Here is an 18,869-nt window from a genome sequence, read left to right as displayed (position 1 = left end):
CCTTTCGCAGCAATGCAGGCTGCTATTCTCCCATGGAGACGATCGTAGAGATGCTGGATGTAGTCCTGTGGAACGGCTTGCCATGCCATTTCCACCTGGCGCCTCAGTTGGACCAGCGTTCGTGCTGGACGTGCAGACCGCGTGAGACGACGCTTCATCCAGTCCCAAACATGCTCAATGGGGGACAGATCCGGAGATCTTGCTGACCAGGGTAGTTGACTTACATCTTCTAGAGCACGTTGGGTGGCACGGGATACATGCGGACGTGCATTGTCCTGTTGGAACAGCAAGTTCCCTTGCCGGTCTAGGAATGGTAGAACGATGGGTTCGATGACGGTTTGGATGTACCGTGCACTATTCAGTGTCCCCTCGACGATCACCAGTGGTGTACGGCCTGTGTAGGAGATCACTCCCCACACCGTGATGCCGGGTGTTGGCCCTGTGTGCCTCGGTCGTATGCAGTCCTGATTGTGGCGCTCACCTGCACGGCGCCAAACACGCATACGACCATCATTGGCACCAAGGCAGAAGCGACTCTCATCGCTGAAGACGACACGTCTCCATTCGTCCCTCCATTCACGCCTGTCGCGACACCACTGGAGGCGGGCTGCACGATGTTGGGGCGTGAGCGGACGACGGCCTAACGGTGTGTGGGACCGTAGCCCAGCTTCATGGAGACGGTTGCGAATGGTCATCGCCGATACCCCAGGAGCAACAGTGTCCCTAATTTGCTGGGAAGTGGCGGTGCGGTCCCCTACGGCACTGCGTAGGATCCTACGGTCTTGGCGTGCATCCGTGCGTCGCTGCGGTCCGGTCCCAGGTCGACGGGCACGTGGACCTTCCGCCGACCACTGGCGACAACATCGATGTACTGTGGAGACCTCACGCCCCACGTGTTGAGCAATTCGGCGGTACGTCCACCCGGCCTCCCGCATGCCCACTATACGCCCTCGCTCAAAGTCCGTCAACTGCACATACGGTTCACGTCCACGCTGTCGCGGCATGCTACCAGTGTTAAAGACTGCGATGGAGCTCCGTATGCCACGGCAAACTGGCTGACACTGACGGCGGCGGTGCACAAATGCTGCGCAGCTAGCGCCATTCGACGGCCAACACCGCGGTTCCTGGTGTGTCCGCTGTGCCGTGCGTGTGATCATTGCTTGTACAGCTCTCTCGCAGTGTCCGGAGCAAGTATGGTGGGTCTGGCACACCGGTGTCAATGTGTTCTTTTTTCCATTTCCAGGAGTGTATAAGAGCGGAGGACTGAACTGTCAGTGTGGCTTTGTCGTTGGTACATGGCGGGCTCTTTCCCGGTTATCGCCGCGGCCTACCAGCTGAGTTGTGAGTCCTCGAGGGCAGCTGGGGTGCGGATTAGCGAGCGTCGGGTCGCACCGCCTCTGCCCTGGCGTTCCAGAGCTCCTGCTACAGTTAATACCACCGGCGCTCCATTAACACGCCATTACGCCCGGCCAATAGGGGAAATATTTCCGTTCTAATAAACGCGGCGTGGCTCGGCGCACAGAGCGTATTAGCCATTAAAGCCGGCCAGCGGGCAGTCCGGGAGGTCCGCTAAGGGAGCGCTTGGCTCCCACGCAGCATCTGGCCCCATATTTAATTGCAGCCTGCAATATTACTACCGCAATGGCACTAGCAGTGTAAAGTACTCCAACCTAACGTGCCCCTGTACCGTTTCTGCGGCACTGCATTCGACGACATTTCCGTGTATACCTCTTTCCCGTCTTACTACAATCAGTCTGAAAGCTGTCTGGTAGAAACGCACTCTACGTGATCAAAAATATCCCTAATCTTACTAGTGGGCATTAATCTGGCCATTATGACGACCTGAACTCTGCTGGGGATACTTTCAATGAAGTGCCCGAGTGTCTGTAGAGGAATGACAGCGCAGTCTTCCTTAAGAGCCGAAGCCTGAGAAGGTTGAAAGGTGGCTACACTGAGTCACAGCGACAGAGATTGCGCCAGAGAGTATTATTCATCCGCCTCCACTGGCAGTGCTTGTTCAGAAGTTGCTGTGGGAAGTAGTGGTTCGGATGTTGTCGTAGAGTGCTTGTTCTGAAGTTGCTGTGGGAAGTAGGAGTTCTGATGTAGCCGTGACTAGTTGTGAGCATGTTGTGTGCAGTTGTTCTGATGGGCTACACAACCGATGCTGTTCGATTGCGGATGTTGTAATGATCAGAGTGTATGTTTCGTCAATATATATGAAGGTAAAGAAATTTTTTTAAGTCAAATGTCCTAAATAACAATGCTTCTTGGTCACAGGTTCAGTCAACAAAGCATCTGGCTTGTGTTCATGTATTAGAGTGTAATTCTGGTTTCTATGTGCAATCATAGTATTTTTGGTTTTTTTTAAATTACTTCATTGTGCCGGCCGTGGTGGCCAAGCGGTTAAAGGCGCTACAGTCTGGAACCGCGCGGCCGCTACGGTCGCAGGTTCGAATCCTGCCTCGGGCATGGATGTGTGTGATGTCCTTAGGTTAGTTAGGTTTAAGTAGTTCTAAGTTCTAGGGGACTGATGACCTTAGAAGTTAAGTCCCATAGTGCTCAGAGCCATTTTTTACTTCATTGTAAATGGCGTTTAAAGCATTTTGTCGTATTGAGGAAGAACCGTGCCAGATGTGTACACTTCCACACACAGAACAGCTACGCTTGTGCCTTGTCGTTTCGTAGGTTTTATAGTTGCTGGGGACTTAATTAATTAATTGTGTTAACGGAAATTGTCTTTCATTCTTTGTTGTTATTCTATGCAGTCAGATTGCGTACTAATACCAGTCAGGGCCAACCGGTTACGAGACTTCGTACCCGCACATACAGCGACTAAAACTAAAAATATTTGCATTAATATTTAATTAAGCCCCCATGCAAGGTATGACGTTGAGCGCTGATGTCTGGAGCAGAGTTGACGTTCTAACTAACCCTGTAGTTGTTCCGTCGGCTTCAAGTTTGAGACCGTCGGCAGGACAGTCCATTTCAGGAATTTTGCTATCCACACACCACTGGCTGCTTTATGAAAGGGTGCATTGTCATGCTCATACAAACAATTATCGTCTTCTAATTGTTCCTCAACCGTATACAGTACGCAATATAGAAAATATGTACATATCCGTCCGTATTTAGCGTTCTCCTAAGTCCAATAAGGGGACCACAAACTAACGAAAAAATGGCCCAGACCATTCCATCAGGGTACAGCGTAATTAATCATTCCAAATAACTCGTATCTAGTCATCCACTGCCCATGGCGTCGTTCTTTAAAGCACCCGAAGTGTTGCGTAGCAATGACTAAAGATATGCGTGACTCACTGCTGCTCGATCACTGTACCCCATTCTTTTTAACACTCTATGCACAGCCATTGCGGTAGCTGGCCTACTGGTGGTGCTTTGGAACACACAAGTTATTCATTTTGCTGATTTCATGTGATTTTTTTACATCCACCTTCCGCACTGATCAACGGTCCCTGCCCATCAGTATAAGTGGTCTGCATCGACTTGGTGCAGCTGTGGATTTTCCTCCCTGTTTCCACTTCACTATGACAATGTTACATCACAGAATAATAAGGGGCAGGAAATAAGAAATTTTTATTGAAACTCATTTCCATTACGAGAAAAAATCAAGTCATGCTGGAGACAGAGATGGAAGCAGGAAGTTAACACGTGTGTCACAAGTGCCTCAGGTCCTCAACACATTGTGACACATCTGCCAAGTGAGATAACACGCCGGCCGGTGTGGCCGTGAGGTTCTAGGCGCTACAGTCTGGAACCGCATGACTGCTACGGTCGCAGGTTCGAATCCTGCCTCGGGCATGGATGTGTGTGATGTCCTTAGGTTAGTTAGGTTTAAGTAGTTCTAAGTTCTAGGGGACTGATGACCACAGATGTGTGCTCAGGTGTGTGCTCAGAGCCATTTGAACCATTTTTTGAGAATACACATTCAGCAGAAAGAAGACTGTGGCAGGTAACTAAAGGAAGCGAGACAAGTATATTTGTTAGCTTGTAAGACATGGTGCATGACTACGGATAGGAGCTTGGAACAACAGATCCCTTAATCGGGCAGGTAGGTTAGAAATCTTAAAAAGGGAAATGGATAGGTTAAAGTTAGATATAGTGGGAAATAGTGGCAGAAGGAATAAGACTTCTGGTCAGGTGAATACAGAGTTATAAATACAAAATGAAATAGGTGTAATGCAGGAGTACGTTTAATAATGAATAAGAAAATAGGAGTGCGGGTAAGCTACTACAAACAGCGTAGTGAACGCATTATTGTGGCCAAGATAGACACGAAGCCCACGCCTACCACAGTAGTAAAAGCTCCGCAGATGACGAAGAGATTGATGAAATGTATGATGAGATAAAAGAAATTATTCAGATAGTGAAGGGAGACGAAAATTTAATAGTCATGGGTGACTGGAATTCGATAGTAGGAAAAGGAAGAGAAGAAAACGTAGAGGTGGATATGGAATCGGAGTAAGGAATGAAAGAGGGAGCCGCCTGGTAGAATTTTGCACAGAGCATAACTTAATCATAGCTAACACTTGGTTCAAGAATCATGAAAGAAGGGTGTATACATGGAAGAGGCCTGGAGATACAGGAAGGTTTCAGAAAGATTATATAATGGTAAGACAGAGATTTAGGAACCGGGTTTTAAATAGTAAGACATTTCCAGGGGCAGATGTGGACTCTGACCACAATCTATTGGTTATGAACTGTAGATTGAAACTGAAGAAACTGAAAAGGGGTGGTAATTTAAGTAGCTTGGACCTGGATAAACTGACTAAACCAGAGGTTGTACAGAGTTTCAGGGAGAGCATAAGGGAACAATTGACAAGAATGGGGGAAAGAAATACAGTAGAAGAAGAATGGGTAGCTTTGAGGGATGAAGTAGTGAAGGCAGCAGAGGATCAAGTAGGTAAAAAGACGAGGGCTAGTAGAAATCCTTGGGTGACAGAAGAGATAATGAATTTAATTGATGAAAGGAGAAAATATAAAAATGCAGTAAATGAAGCAGGCAAAAAGGAATACAAATGTCTCAAAAATGAGATCGACGGGAAGTGCAGAATGGCTAAGCAGGCATGGCTAGAGGACAAATGTAAGGATGTAGAGGTATATCTCACTAGGGTAAGATAGATACTGACTACTGGTGCATTTCCAAAATTGTATATCTTCCCAAATTTGTCCTTAAGACGATAATATTTTTGCACGTTTCTGTGAGAAAATGTTGAGCTCTGAAAATTAGTTAGCCCACAAATTTCACTTTATAATAACATAGATTCTAAAGAGAGTTTGTACCGGCGCAAAAAGTCAAGTGGTTTTTATATTTTCTTGATCTCATTCACAACAAATGCCACATTTATTTTCCAAGTGCAATTACCGTAGTATTTCATGTAAATTTATTGTTCAGTAACCGGAAAGAGTCATTATGTTACAAAAACACAATTAAATTATTCATAAATAATTCTATATTTTGTAAAAGCTAAATGGACGCTGACCTTCACACGTGGCATATTTTAAAATTATTGAATTTTCTTTTGTAACTATATAAATACCTTTTGTTTTATTTCTTATAATTTTACAGTCATAAAAATAAAATTTCATTTAAATTTGTATTCTTAAAAGCGGACATTCTCCATTTATCAGTTTGACTAATGTAAGTTCCTTGTGTAAAAAGCAATGTTGTATACATACTTGGGATTCGCGCCAAAACACATACTTCAGTTCCTCACTTCGGTGCAGACACTTCTTGTGAGTTCTTAGACTGCTTATAAGCTGTGCATATAGCCTTTGTTTTATTATGATGAGGAAGTGGGCATGTCAGTTCTTCTTTTATGTCTTCCAAATATTTATGTTGTGATGTGTTGTACAATGTTCGTGCCGGCTGGTGTAGCCGAGCGGTTCTAGGCGCATGACCGCTACGGTCGCAGGTTCGAATCCTACCTCGGGCATGGATGTGTCTGACGTCCTTAGGTTAGTTAGGTTTAAGTAGTTCTAAGTTCTAGGGGGCTGATGACCTCAGATGTTAAGTCCCGTAGTGCCATTTGAACAATTTTTTACAATTTCCAGAATGAGATTTTCACTCTGCAGCGGAGTGTGCGCTGATATGAAACTTCCTGGCAGATCAAAACTGTGTGCCGGGCCGAGACTCGAACTCGGGACCTTTGCATTTCGCTGGCAAGTGCTCTACCAACTGAGCTACCTAAGCACGACTCACGCCCCGTCCTCACAGCTTTAATTCTGCCAGTACCTCGTCTCCTACCTTCCAAACTTTACAGAAGCTCTCCTGCGAACTCTGCAGAACTTGCACACCTGAAAGAAAGGATATTGCGGAGACATGGCTTAGCCAAAGCCGGGGGAATGTTTCCAGAATGAGATTGATACGCGTTGCTACCCCCGTCGGGGTTTGAGTCCTCCGTCGGGCATGGGCGTGTGTGTTGTCCTTAGCGTAAGTTTAAGTTAGGTTAATTAGTGTGTAAGCCTAGTGACCGATGACGTCAGCAGTTTGGTCCCAAAGAAACTTACCACAAATTTCCAGTAACAGATTCTTTGGTTTAAAATAATTAAGAATGGAAGTTAACATGTTTCGAAATAGATTTGACTATACCTGAATTATATGTATAAATATTTCAGGTAAAGTGTTTCTGCAAATAAAAGCTATTTTTCTGAAAAATGTTGAAAAACCTAAATGACTTAATTTCGGTGTGTATTCTGTTTTGAAAAGAAAAAGGCAAAGTTATAAACAATCTTTAGAGTTCAGAATGAGATTTCCACTCTGCAGCGGAGTGTGCGCTGATACGAAACTTCCTGGCAGATCAAAACTGTGTGCCGGGCCGAGACTCGAACTCGGGACCTTTGCCTTTCGCGGGCAAGTGCTCTACCAACTGAGCTACCCAAGCACGACTCACGCCACGTCCTCACAGCAGAAGTAAAGCTGTAAGGACGGGGCGTGAGTCGTGCTTGGGTAGCTCAGTTGGTAGAGCACTTGCCCGCGAAAGGCAAAGGTCCCGAGTTCGAGTCTCGGCCCGGCACACAGTTTTGATCTGCCAGGAAGTTTCAATTTTTTACAATGTTTGTAAACAATCTGGTGGCGAGTGAACATAATGATAAAAATTTGATTAAGTGCGAGTAGGACTCACGCACTGAGGGTTCCGTACAAACTTAATTATGTATATAGATAGTTCATCTATATCGGAAATCAAGAATCTCGACGATTTTTGTTGCTGTTGTTGTGGTAAATTCCTACGGGACCCCCGGGTTCCTGGGTTCGATTTCCGGCGGGGTCAGGGATTTTCTCTGCCTCGTGATGACTGGGGGTTGTGTGCTGTCCTTAGGTTAGTTAGGTTTAAGTATTTCTAAGTTCTAGGGGACTGATGACCTAAGATGTTAAGTCCCATAGTGCTCAGAATCAGCCAGCCAGCCTACGGGACCAAGCTGCTGGGGTCATCGCTCCGTAGGCTTACACACTACTTAATGACTTAATGTAACTTACGCTAAGGGCAACACACACACACACACACACGCACACACACACACACACATACCCATGCATAAGGGAGGACTCGAATCTCCGACAGGGGAAGCCGCGCGAACCGTGACACGACGCTCTTGACACCGCGGCTACCCCACGCTGCACGATTTTTGTCTGTTAACTGTTATTGATACTGGCAAGATATCGGTCCAGGGAATTTCAAGACTGAATTAGATTCTCTACACTAGTTCCAGAGACTAGCCCAGAAAAGAAGCGAGCAGGGGACTTCAGGTTATATTCTTAGAGAGCAAAGATTAAATAAAATATTTCTTATTCACTTACAAGAACATGACAACAATTAACATTTTGTATTGTCATGCATTAATATTTCCCTATTTTGCTTTTGACGGATGATGAATGCAAAATGGTAAAAATATTTTTATGCGATATGATTACAATTCAACAATTTTCGGAAACTTTGCTTCTTGTGAAATGTCATGTTTCTACAACAATGGAAATAGCCTTTAGGTTTTAATGAGTGAGTTTTACGAGTACCAAAATATCTGACAAATGTTCAAATGTGTGTGAAATCTTATAGGACTTAACTGCTAAGGTCATCAGTCCCTAAGCTTACACACTACTTAAACTAAATTATCCTAAGGACAAACACACACACCCATGCCCGAGGGAGGACTCGAACCTCTGCCGGGACTAACCGCACTGTCCATGACTGCAGCGCCTTACACCGCTCGGCTAATCGCGCGCGGCAAAATATGTGACATAAATGGTCTTATGTTTTAACTGCATTGACTTGGAAGCTTAAATGTTTTGCACCGGTAAGGTAGCTCACATAAATTTGATCTTGATAAGCCAACCCGTTCGTGAGAAAAAATCGGTCTTAACAGAGGAACAGACAGGCAGACTGATAAAAACCATTTGTTTTTCGTGTAATGTAATTACGAATTAACAATTTTAGTAATTTTTTTTTACTTGTGCGTTGAAACATTGCGTCTAGCCAAATTGCATGATTTTTGGTCAATGGGAAGTACCCTATGGGTTTCCCCGCCCGGCTAGCTGTACGGTCTAAGGCGCTGCTTCCCGAGCGGGAAAGCGTGCCGCCCCCCGGCACGAATCCGCCCAGCGGATTAGTGTCGAGGTGCGGTGAGCCGCTCAGCCTGTGGATAGTTTTTAGGCGGTTTTCCATCTGCCTCGGCGAATGCGAGACTGGTTCCCATTATTCTGCATCAGTTACACTATGTCGGCGATTGCTGAGCAAACACTGTCTCCAAGTACCTGTACACCGTAATTACTCTAACACACAAACATTTGGGGTTACATTCATTTGGTATGCGATCTTCCCAGAAGGGAGTGGGGGTGGAGGTGGGCATCCACTGGGGGCCGAACCGCACAATAGCCCTGGGTTCGGTGTGGGGCGGCGGTGGGGTGGGTGGACTGCTGTGGCCTGTTGTGGGGCTGTGAACCACTGAGGGCTATGGCGGGACGAAGCCTCCCGTCGTTTCTAGATCCCAGGTTCAATACACACATTCTATAGGTTTTGATGAGAGAGTTTGCGAATATCAAATTATGTGACATAAATGTACGTATCTTTTCATTTCTTTAACTTAGAAGCTTAAATTTTTTTACACCGCGAAGGAACTTAGACGTCGGTTGCGGCATAAATTTCAACTTGATATGTCAACCCGTTTCTGAGAAAAAGTGTTCTTAACAGTTGGACAGATATACGGACAGATAGACATACGTCCGCAGCTCGTGGTCGTGCGGTAGCGTTCTCGCTTCCCGCGCCCGGGTTCGATTCCCGGCGGGGTCAGGGATTTTCTCTGCCTCGTGATGACTGGGTGTTGTGTGATGTCCTTAGGTTAGTTAGGTTTAAGTAGTTCTAAGTTCTAGGGGACTGATGACCAAAGATGTAAAGTCCCATAGTGCTCAGAGCCATTTGAACCATTTGATAGACATACAACAAAGCGATGTTATAGCGGTTTCGCTTTCGCTGATTGAGGTACGGAATCCTAAAAATCTCAAAATTAAACGTCAACGTTGTGATTTAATGGCTCAAAATCGTTCAAATGGCTCTGAGCACTACTGGACTTAACATCTGAGGTAATCGGTCCCCTAGAACTTAGAACTACTTAAACGTAATTAACCTAAGGACATCACACACATACATGCCCGAGGCAGGATTCGAAACTGCGACCATAGCGGTCGCGCGGTTCCAGATTGAAGCGCCTAGAACCGCTCGGCCTCATCGACCACAGCGGCCGGCTATGATTTAATGTTAATATACTAAAAAACCGGATGATTTACACATTAGTCAAGATTTTCAGTGGACGCCAGTCTGCAGACACTGGTGCCATGTACAGGATAAATAATCGTATAACTTCTTCTCTTGGAACATAAAAATTGATGTACTGAGAAAGTAGCGATGTTCACTGGAAATACATGAATGAATTATTAGCAGCATAGACAAGGACGAGGTTATAAAATCAAAGCCAAGCTTGACGCATCTATCCTGTCGACTAGGCGTCGACAGTACAAGTGACAGTCAATATCTCGGATTATTCGGCAGGTGAACAACGCCTCAGATCCTTACCCAACGGAGCCTACCAACGGACCCGTCCTCCTCCTGGTGTAATAAAGACATTCCATTCTGGAACTGTTCGCAGGATTGCAACATTACTCGAGTGCATTCTTCTTCCTTTCTCAGGAATTTTATTGCAGAGTATTCTGCGGGTGGTGAGACAAAGCACCCGCCTTCTCGTTTACTTTCTTCCCTCTCGATGCGTTTCCGCATTAAAGGAACATAATTTCGGTGCTATACGTTTTAATATCTCGGGCGCAATAAAGTAGGGAGGGACGGTAAAAGAAATTAGGAAGGGGATTCCGGGGAAATTTAACTAGTGCTCCCCCTGCGCCCCTGTCGCTTTTTGCGAAAGTGATTTCGTCGCGCCGCGTCGTCTTTGAGCGGGCGTATAAACTGGTCTTTATTACAGAGTCTGCGGCCCGTGTGTACGGGAGACGTCCGAGCGAGTAGGTTAATTTCGGCGTCGTTTGTTGCCGGCGCAAGCAGAGCTCGCCCCCGCAGCCGCAGAATGCTGCTTGTTAGTCGGGTAGGGCAGTGGTGGGGGGAGGAGGGGAGGGGGCGATGGAGGGGTGGCGGACGAGACGAGCAGGGGAGACGGAGAGCAGTTTTAAGGTAGGAATTCTCCGATAGCCGGCAAGAATGCGCACTTGATTAACGTTGCGATGCCACCGCGGAGGGAGGGCGCGCGGCGAGCGGGAACCGGAAGTGATGTCAGACCCCGGTGAATCCCGTCTCGTTACTCCCCCCCCCCACCCTCCCACCAGCTGTTCATGCTCAGCTGCCGTCTGGGCGGAAGAGGTGTGGGCGGACAGAGGGGAAACAAGACTGAGACGCTCTCTCTGCTGCGCATAGTTTCCTACCTCTTGCACACTGTACTGTAGTAGGCTACAGTTTGTCTGAAACTGGAACGACACGCGAATGCACTGCTTAGTTAAAGTGGGCTACACTTCCTCCAGCGTATCGTAGTGCATTAAAGACATATATGTAAAATACGCAGACTGAAATGGAAAATGTTATATCAAGGATACTTTGACCCATCGCGGCCGAACTGGTACTCGTTTTTGTATTAGTCTCGCAACCAACATATTTTTTTTTTCTTCTTAAGCAGACATATTTCGCTGAAGTTACAGCATCATCGAAAAGTTTTTTTTAAAAACGGAAATTATATTTGTACAGGTAGTAAATAACAATGTGCCTTCCCCCCCCCCCCTCCTTCGGCTAGCCGCGCTGCTTCCTTAACGGGAAGGTGTGTCTGGGACCGGCACGAATCCGATCGGCGGATTTGTGACGAGGTACGGTGTGCCGGCCAGCCTGTGGGTTGTTTTTAAGGCGGTTTTCCATCAGCCTCGGCTAATGCGGGCTGGTTCCCCTTATTCCGCCTCAGTTACACTATGTCGGCAATTGCTCCGATTACACTGTCTCCAAGTACGCGTACACCATTATTACTCTACCACGCAAACATTTGGGGTTACATTCGTCTAGTAGGAGACGTTCCCGGAGGGGGGGGGGGGGGTCCACTGGGGGCCGAACCGCACAATAACCCTGGATTTGGTGTGGGGCGGCGGTGGGGTGGGTGGACTGCTGTGGCCTGTTGTGGGGTTGTGAACCACTGAGGGCTACGGGGAGACGAAGCCTCGCCGTCGTTTCTAGGTCCCCACTTCCATACACAATACACAAATAAATATGTTCCTATTGTCTTACAGAAAGAAAAAAAACAGTGATGAAGCTGTAACTTTTGCGAAATATGTCTGAGTAAAAAATAAGTACGTAATGCACTCAGGAATATTATCAAATGTGAGCGTACACAAATGACAATATTCTTGGTACCTTACAGAAATAAAAAAACAGTGATGACGCTGTAACTTTCGCGAAACATGTCTGAGTAAAAATTAGCTTCTAATGCAGCCAGGAATATTATGAAATATGAGCGTTTCCGTGGTCCATGTGTTATGGTATGGGGTTTCATAATACTGCATGCGCGTACTGGCCTCCAGATCTTTGAACACGGTACATTCACTGGTTAACACTGTTGTCCTTCCCCACGTGCGTCTTTTCAGAGGTGGATTTGGCCCTTACTTCATGTTTATGGATGAAAATGTGCGTCCGCGCTGTAAAATATGAGACCAGCGCATGTGGAGGAGCTCGTGGAGGGAGAAGAAATTTGGGGAATGGACTGGCCATCCCGTTTCCCCCACCTTAATCCCATCGAGGACGTGTGGGGTGCGTTAGGGAGAAGTACTGAAGCACGTCCACGTACATCAAGGACAATTGTCAACCGCGCTAGCGGAGGGATGGAACGCTTATGACAAGAACTCCGTATCAACCTTGTGGTCAGTATGTCAACATATTCCAGAGCACGCACTGTCGTGCGTGGTGAACACACACCCTGTTAAGAATCATGTCCTGCCTTTCGTAATGTCCAGGGGCACGTCATAAATGGCGGTGACTTCAAAGTAATTATTACCTTTGAATGAACAAGTCAGCCGGCCGCAGTGGCCGAGCGGTTCTAGGCGCTTCAGTCTGGAAACGCGCGACTGGTACGGTCCCAGGTTCGAATTCTGCCTCGGACATGGATGTATGTGATGTCCTTAGGTTAGTTAGGTTTAAGTAGTTCTAAGTTCTAGGGGACTGATGACCTCAGCTGTCAAGTCCCATAGTGCTCAGAGCCATTTGAACCAATTTTCGAAAATGTCATTTCTGTTCGTCTCATTGCGTAGTTCTTTCAATTACCTTCTGTAGTGTACTGTACTTTAGAAGTGTGGTCCAAGTTTTATCCAGCTCATTTTCTTGGCACTGACACATCATGCGAAGGATAGTTTTGCTTAAAATGGCTCTGAGCACTGTGGGAGTTAACTTCTGAGGTCATTAGTCCCCTAGAACAAAGATCTACTTAAACCAAACTAAAACGAAGGACATCACACACATCCATGCCCGAGGCAGGATTCGAACCTGTGACAGTCAATAGCTTTGCCTTTGACTTCTGCACACCATTGTATTAAACGCACATAATCATTCTCTGTGTCGATGGCTGTAGAAGTATAGTTTTCAACTGCGACTACTTAAAAATAAGCGCAACGATTTGAAGATATGTATAATGACCCAGTCTTTCACATATAAATCTTTTCTGCAAAAAGTAATTGCTCGAACTGAGTATACATTCAACGGACAGACTCACAACACACTCCCAAATTACCGAATTTATTTAAAACTTGTCTCGTAAGTACATTGAAGAGACAAAAAGCAGGTACACCTGCCTAATATCGTGTAGAGCACCCGCGAGCACGCAGAAGTGCAGAAACAGGACGTGGCATGGGCTCGACTAATGTCTGAATTGTGCTGGAGCGAATCGACACAATGGATCCTGCAGGGCCGTCCATAAATCCGTAAGAGTACGATGGGGTGGCGATTTCTTCTGAACAGCACGTTGCAGCGCATCCGAGATATGCTCAATGATGTTTATGTCTGGGGAGTTCGGTTGTCAGCGGAACTGTTTACACTCAGAAGAGTGTTCCTGGAGTCACTCTGTAGCAATTCTGGACGTGTGGGGTGTCGCATTGTCCTGCTGGAATTTCCCAAGTCCGTCGGAGCACACGTGAATGGATGCAGGCTATCAAACATGATGCTTACGTACGTATCACCTGTCAGAGTCGTATCTAGACGTATCAGGGGTCCCATATCACTCCAACCGCTCACGCCCCACACCATTACAGAGTGTCCACCAGCTTGAACAGTCTCCTGCTGACATGCAGTGTCCATTGACTCATGAGGTTGTCTCCATACCCATACACGTTCATCCGCTCGATACAATTTGAAACGAGACACGTCCGACCAGACAACTCGTTTCCACTCATCAACAGTCCAATGTCTGTGTTGGCGAGCATAAGCGACGCGTACGGCTTTGTGTCGTGCAGTCATCAAGGGCACACGAGTGGGCCTTCGGCTCCGAAAGCCCATGTCGATTATGTGTCGTTGAATGGTTCCCACTCTGACACTTGTTGATGGCCCAGCACTGAAATGTGCAGAAATTTACGGAACGGTTGCACTTCTGTCACGGTGAACAATTCTCTTCAGTCGTCATCGGCCCCGTTTTTGCAAGATCTTTTTCCGGCCGCAGCGACGTCGGAGATTTGCTGTTTTACCGGATTCCTGATATTCACGGTACTCTCGTGAAATGGTCGTACGGGTAAATCCACATTTCACTGCCACCTCGGAGATTCTGTGTCCCATCGCTCGTAAACCGACTATAAGACCGCGTTCAAACTCACTTAAATCTTAATAACCTGCCATTGTAGCAGCATCAACCGATCTAACAACTGTGCCAGACACTTGTTGTCATATATAGACGTTGCCGACTGCTGCGTCTTAATCTTCGTGTTTACATACATCTGTATTTGAATACGCTTGGCTATACCAGTTTCTTTTGCGCTTCAGTGTATATGGCTATGCCATCACATAAATTATCATATCATAAATTAGTCTTTATTAATCAGTGGCTTCATATTTTTCAACAAAAAACACGCCTCTTACTATATCCATATTCCTATTTTTGTAGAAGTTACATAAGGAAAGCAACTTTTCCTCTTTTGACATACTGTTAAGTTCCACGTACCAATAGGACCCGACCGACCGTCATGTCATCCTCCGCCATTGGTGTCCCTAGATGTGGTACAGAGGGGCATCTGGTCAGCACACCACTCTCCCGATCATCATCTGGTTTCTTGACCTTGCAACTGTTACTAACCAATCTAATGCCCCTCAGTTGGCATCAAGTTGCCGAGTGCACCTCATAGCATTCCTCCCACCAAAGAAAAATCTCTGGCAGTATCGGGAATCGAACTGGAGTCTCTTGTATTGAATTCAGCCGTGTTCACCACTCATCAGGGGGCGCAAACGTTGGCCTACAGTGCCTGACAAAAAAGTGAAACACCCGGAAGAGATGGCTGTATATCATTATAACTATGTACATGTACATAGACTTGCAATGCACTGTGAGACAGGTAGAACGGCCATTTGAGTGTACTACAGTTGTTGGCATTTAGTGTTATTAGCCGTCCTGGTAGGGTATACAGGGTGAGTCACCTAACGTTACCGCTGGATATATTTCGTAAACCACATCAAATACTGACGAATCGATTCCACAGACCGAACGAGAGGAGAGGGGCTAGTGTAATTGGTTAATACAAACCATAAAAAAATGCACGGAAGTATGTTTTTTAACACAAACCTACGTTTTCTTAAATGGAACCCCGTTAGTTTTGTTAGCACATCTGAACATATAAACAAATACGTAATCAGTGCCGTTTGTTGCATTGTAAAATGTTAATTACATCCGGAGATATTGTAACCTAAAGTTGACGCTTGAGTACCACTCCTCCGCTGTTCGATCGTGTGTATCGGAGAGCACCGAATTACGTAGGGATCCAAAGGGAACGGTGATGGACCTTAGGTACAGATGAGACTGGAACAGCACATTACGTCCACATGCTAACACCTTTTTATTGGTCTTTTTCACTGACATTCGGAGGAGAAAGTTGTGACTGACATTTCGTATGAAGATTCCGCCGCAACGAAAAACGCCTTCGTTCTAATTATGTCCATCCCAAATCCTCTATCATCTCAATGACACTCTCGGCCCTATTTCACGATAATACGAAACGTGCTTCCCTTCTTCGAAGTTTCTCGATGTACTCCGTCAGTCCTATGTGGTAAGGATCCCACACCGCGCAGCAGTATTCTAAAAGTAAACAGACAAGCGTAATGTTGGCAGTCCCTTTACTAGATATGTTACATTTTCTAAGTGTCCTGCCAATAAAACGCAATCTTTGGTTAGCATTTCCCTAGTGTTCCCCACAACATTTTCTGTGTGTTCCTTCCAATTTAAGTTGTTCGAAATTGTAATTCCTACGTATTTAGTTGAATTTACGGCCTTTAGATTTGACTGATTTATCGTGTAACCCAAGCTTAACTGATTCCTTTTCGCACTCATGTGGATGACCTCACACTTTTCGTTATTTAGGGTCAACTGCCCATTTTCGCACCATACATATATCTTTTCTAAATCGTTTTGTAATTTGTTTTGATCTTCGATGACTTTACTAGTCGATAAATGACAGTATCATCTGCAATTAACCTAAGACGGCTGCTCAGATTGCGTCCCAAATCGTTTATGTACATAAGGAACAGCAATGGGTCTATCACACTAACTTGGGGAACGCCACAAATCACGTCTGTTTTACTCGATGACTTTCCATCAATTAATACGAACTGTGACCTCTCTGACAGGAAATCACGAATCCAGTCACGTATCTCAGACGACATTCCATAAGCATGCAATTTCACTACAAGCTGCTTGTGTGGTACAGTGTCAAAAGCCTTACGGACATCTAAAAACACGTAATCAATTTAAAATCCCTCGTCAACAGCACTCAATACTTCGTGCGAGTAAAGAGCTAGTTGTGTTTCACAAGACAGACGTTGTCTAAATCGGTGTTGACTATCTGTCAATAGCCGTTCTCTTCTAGGTAATTCATAATTTTCGAACACAATATATATTGCAGAGTCCTGCTGCATATCGACGTTAATGATACTGGCCTGTAATTTAGTGAATTACTTCTGCGAGGTGCATTCAAGTTCTAAGGCCTCCGATTTTTTTTCTAACTAACTACTCACCCGAAATCGATGAAACTGGCGTTACTTCTCGACGTAATCGCCCTGCAGACGTACACATTTTTCACGACGCTGACGCCATGATTCCATGGCAGCGGCGAAGGCTTCTGTAGGAGTCTGTTTTGACCACTGGAAAATCGCTGAGGCAATAGCAGCACGGCTGGTGAATGTGCGGCCACGGAGAGTGTCTTTCATTGTTGGAAAAAGCCAAAAGTCACTAGGAGCCAGGTCAGGTGAGTAGTGAGCATGAGGAATCACTTCAAAGTTGTTATCACGAGGAAACTGTTGCGTAACGTTAGCTCGATGTGCGGGTGCGTTGTCTTGGTGAAGCAGCACAGGCGCAGCCCTTCCCGGACGTTTTTGTTGCAGTGCAGGAAGGAATTTGTTCTTCAAAACATTGTCGTACGATGCACCTGTTACCGTAGTGCCCTTTGGAACGCAATGGGTAAGGATTACGCCCTCGCTGTCCCAGAACATGGACACCATCATTTCTCAGCACTGGCGGTTACCCGAAATTTTTTTGGTGGCGGTGAATCTGTGTGCTTTCATTGAGCTCACTGGCGCTTTGTTTCTGGATTGAAAAATGGCATCCACGTCTCATCCATTGTCACAACCGACGAAAAGAAAGTCCCATTCATGCTGTCGTTGCGCGTCAACATTGCTTGGCAACATGCCACATGGGCAGCCGTGTGGTCGTCCGTCAGCATTCGTGGCACCCACCTGGATGACACTTTTCGCATTTTCAGGTCGTCATGCAGAATTGTGTGCACGGGACTCATAAAAATGCCAACTCTGGAGGCGATCTGTTCAACAGTCATTCGGCGATCCCCCAAAACAGTTCTCTCCACTTTGTCGATCATGTCGTCAGACCGGCTTGTGCAAGCCCGAGGTTGTTTCGGTTTGTTGTCACACGATGTTCTGCCTTCATTAAACTGTCGCACCCACGAACGCACTTACGACACATCCATAACTCCATCACCACATGTCTCCTTGAACTGTCGATGAATTTTAATTGGTTTCACACCACGCAAATTCAGAAAACGAATGATTGCACGCTGTACAAGTAAGAAAAACGTCGCCATTTTAAGTATTTAAAACAGTTCTCATTCTCGCAGCTGGCGGTAAAATTCCATCTGCCGTACGGTGCTGCCATCTCTGGGACGTATTGACAATGAACGCGGCCTCATTTTAAAACAATGCGCATGTTTCTATCTCTTTCCAGTCCGGAGAAAAGAAATCGGAGGCCTTAGAACTTGAATGCACCTCGTACTACCTTTCTTGAATATTGGTGTGACCTGTGCAACTTTCCAGTCTTTGCCTACGGATCTTTCGTCGAGCGAACGTTTGTTTATGTTCAACCGTGGGCGAGTCTGGAGTCAAATTCAAGGAATATCACATTTTCTCCAACGTTGGAGATGCACAATGGTGTTACCCCTGGCGTCGTGGTGTAGACAGCCATCTGGTAGTGACTGAGGGAGCTCTGACGGCACAACGACGCGGATATCATACGCCATCATGTCTTATCTTCCATCCGACAGTATCGTAGGGCCATTTTTTTGTCAGGATAATGCTCATCCACACATGCGACGTATCTCTATGAATTTTGTTGGTGATGTTGAGATGATTCCGTGACCAGCAAGATCTCCAGATTCGATGGTGATAGAACCTGTGTGGGACCATCTATGATGTCAACTCCGTCCGTTTGACACCCTACGTGATATCAAAGACCAGTTACAAAACTTGTGAGCCAGGTTGCCTCCGGAGAGTACAGCAACGACTTTATGATACTATTTCTAATCAAATCAGTGCATGCATTTTCTCGGGTACATTGTTTCCATTTGCTTCTGTAACAGAAACGATTGCTCACCGTTGCTGTTCCTAACAAATAAAAACGTAAAAACAGGGCAAAGATGCCTAATATTAAAAATTCGTTCTTAGAGCAAAATATAAAGAAACACCATTATACTGAAGTGACGTGAATCGGTATTCACAATATGCAATGCTCACACCTCAGATATTCTTGCTCTGAGGGAAAGAGGGCCGCGAATTACGTAACCAGTAATGAGGGGGAATACGGGGTGTTCAAAAAGTTTCTCCGCAGTGCCGTATGATTGTTAGCAGCGCGTGCCGTAT

The 18,869-nt window shown here is 45.9% G+C and overlaps 1 protein-coding gene and 2 non-coding genes across 3 annotated transcripts in view; 1 reads left to right on the top strand and 2 right to left on the bottom strand.

The window, feature by feature from the left end:
* LOC126176584 (disintegrin and metalloproteinase domain-containing protein 22) overlaps positions 1-18,869 on the bottom strand; it is a 1,067,821-nt gene that overhangs the window by 641,784 nt on the left and 407,168 nt on the right. The gene's annotated exons all lie outside the window — the stretch shown is intronic.
* Positions 6,826-6,900, bottom strand: Trnas-cga (transfer RNA serine (anticodon CGA)). Its single transcript has one exon. It is a non-coding gene; the product is annotated as a tRNA-Ser (tRNA).
* Positions 6,958-7,032, top strand: Trnas-cga (transfer RNA serine (anticodon CGA)). The gene has a single exon. It is a non-coding gene; the product is annotated as a tRNA-Ser (tRNA).

This window comes from Schistocerca cancellata, chromosome 3, assembly GCF_023864275.1.
Source record: "Schistocerca cancellata isolate TAMUIC-IGC-003103 chromosome 3, iqSchCanc2.1, whole genome shotgun sequence".
NCBI classification, from domain to species: Eukaryota; Metazoa; Arthropoda; class Insecta; order Orthoptera; family Acrididae; genus Schistocerca; species Schistocerca cancellata.
This window is presented reverse-complemented; position numbering and strand designations above follow the sequence as displayed.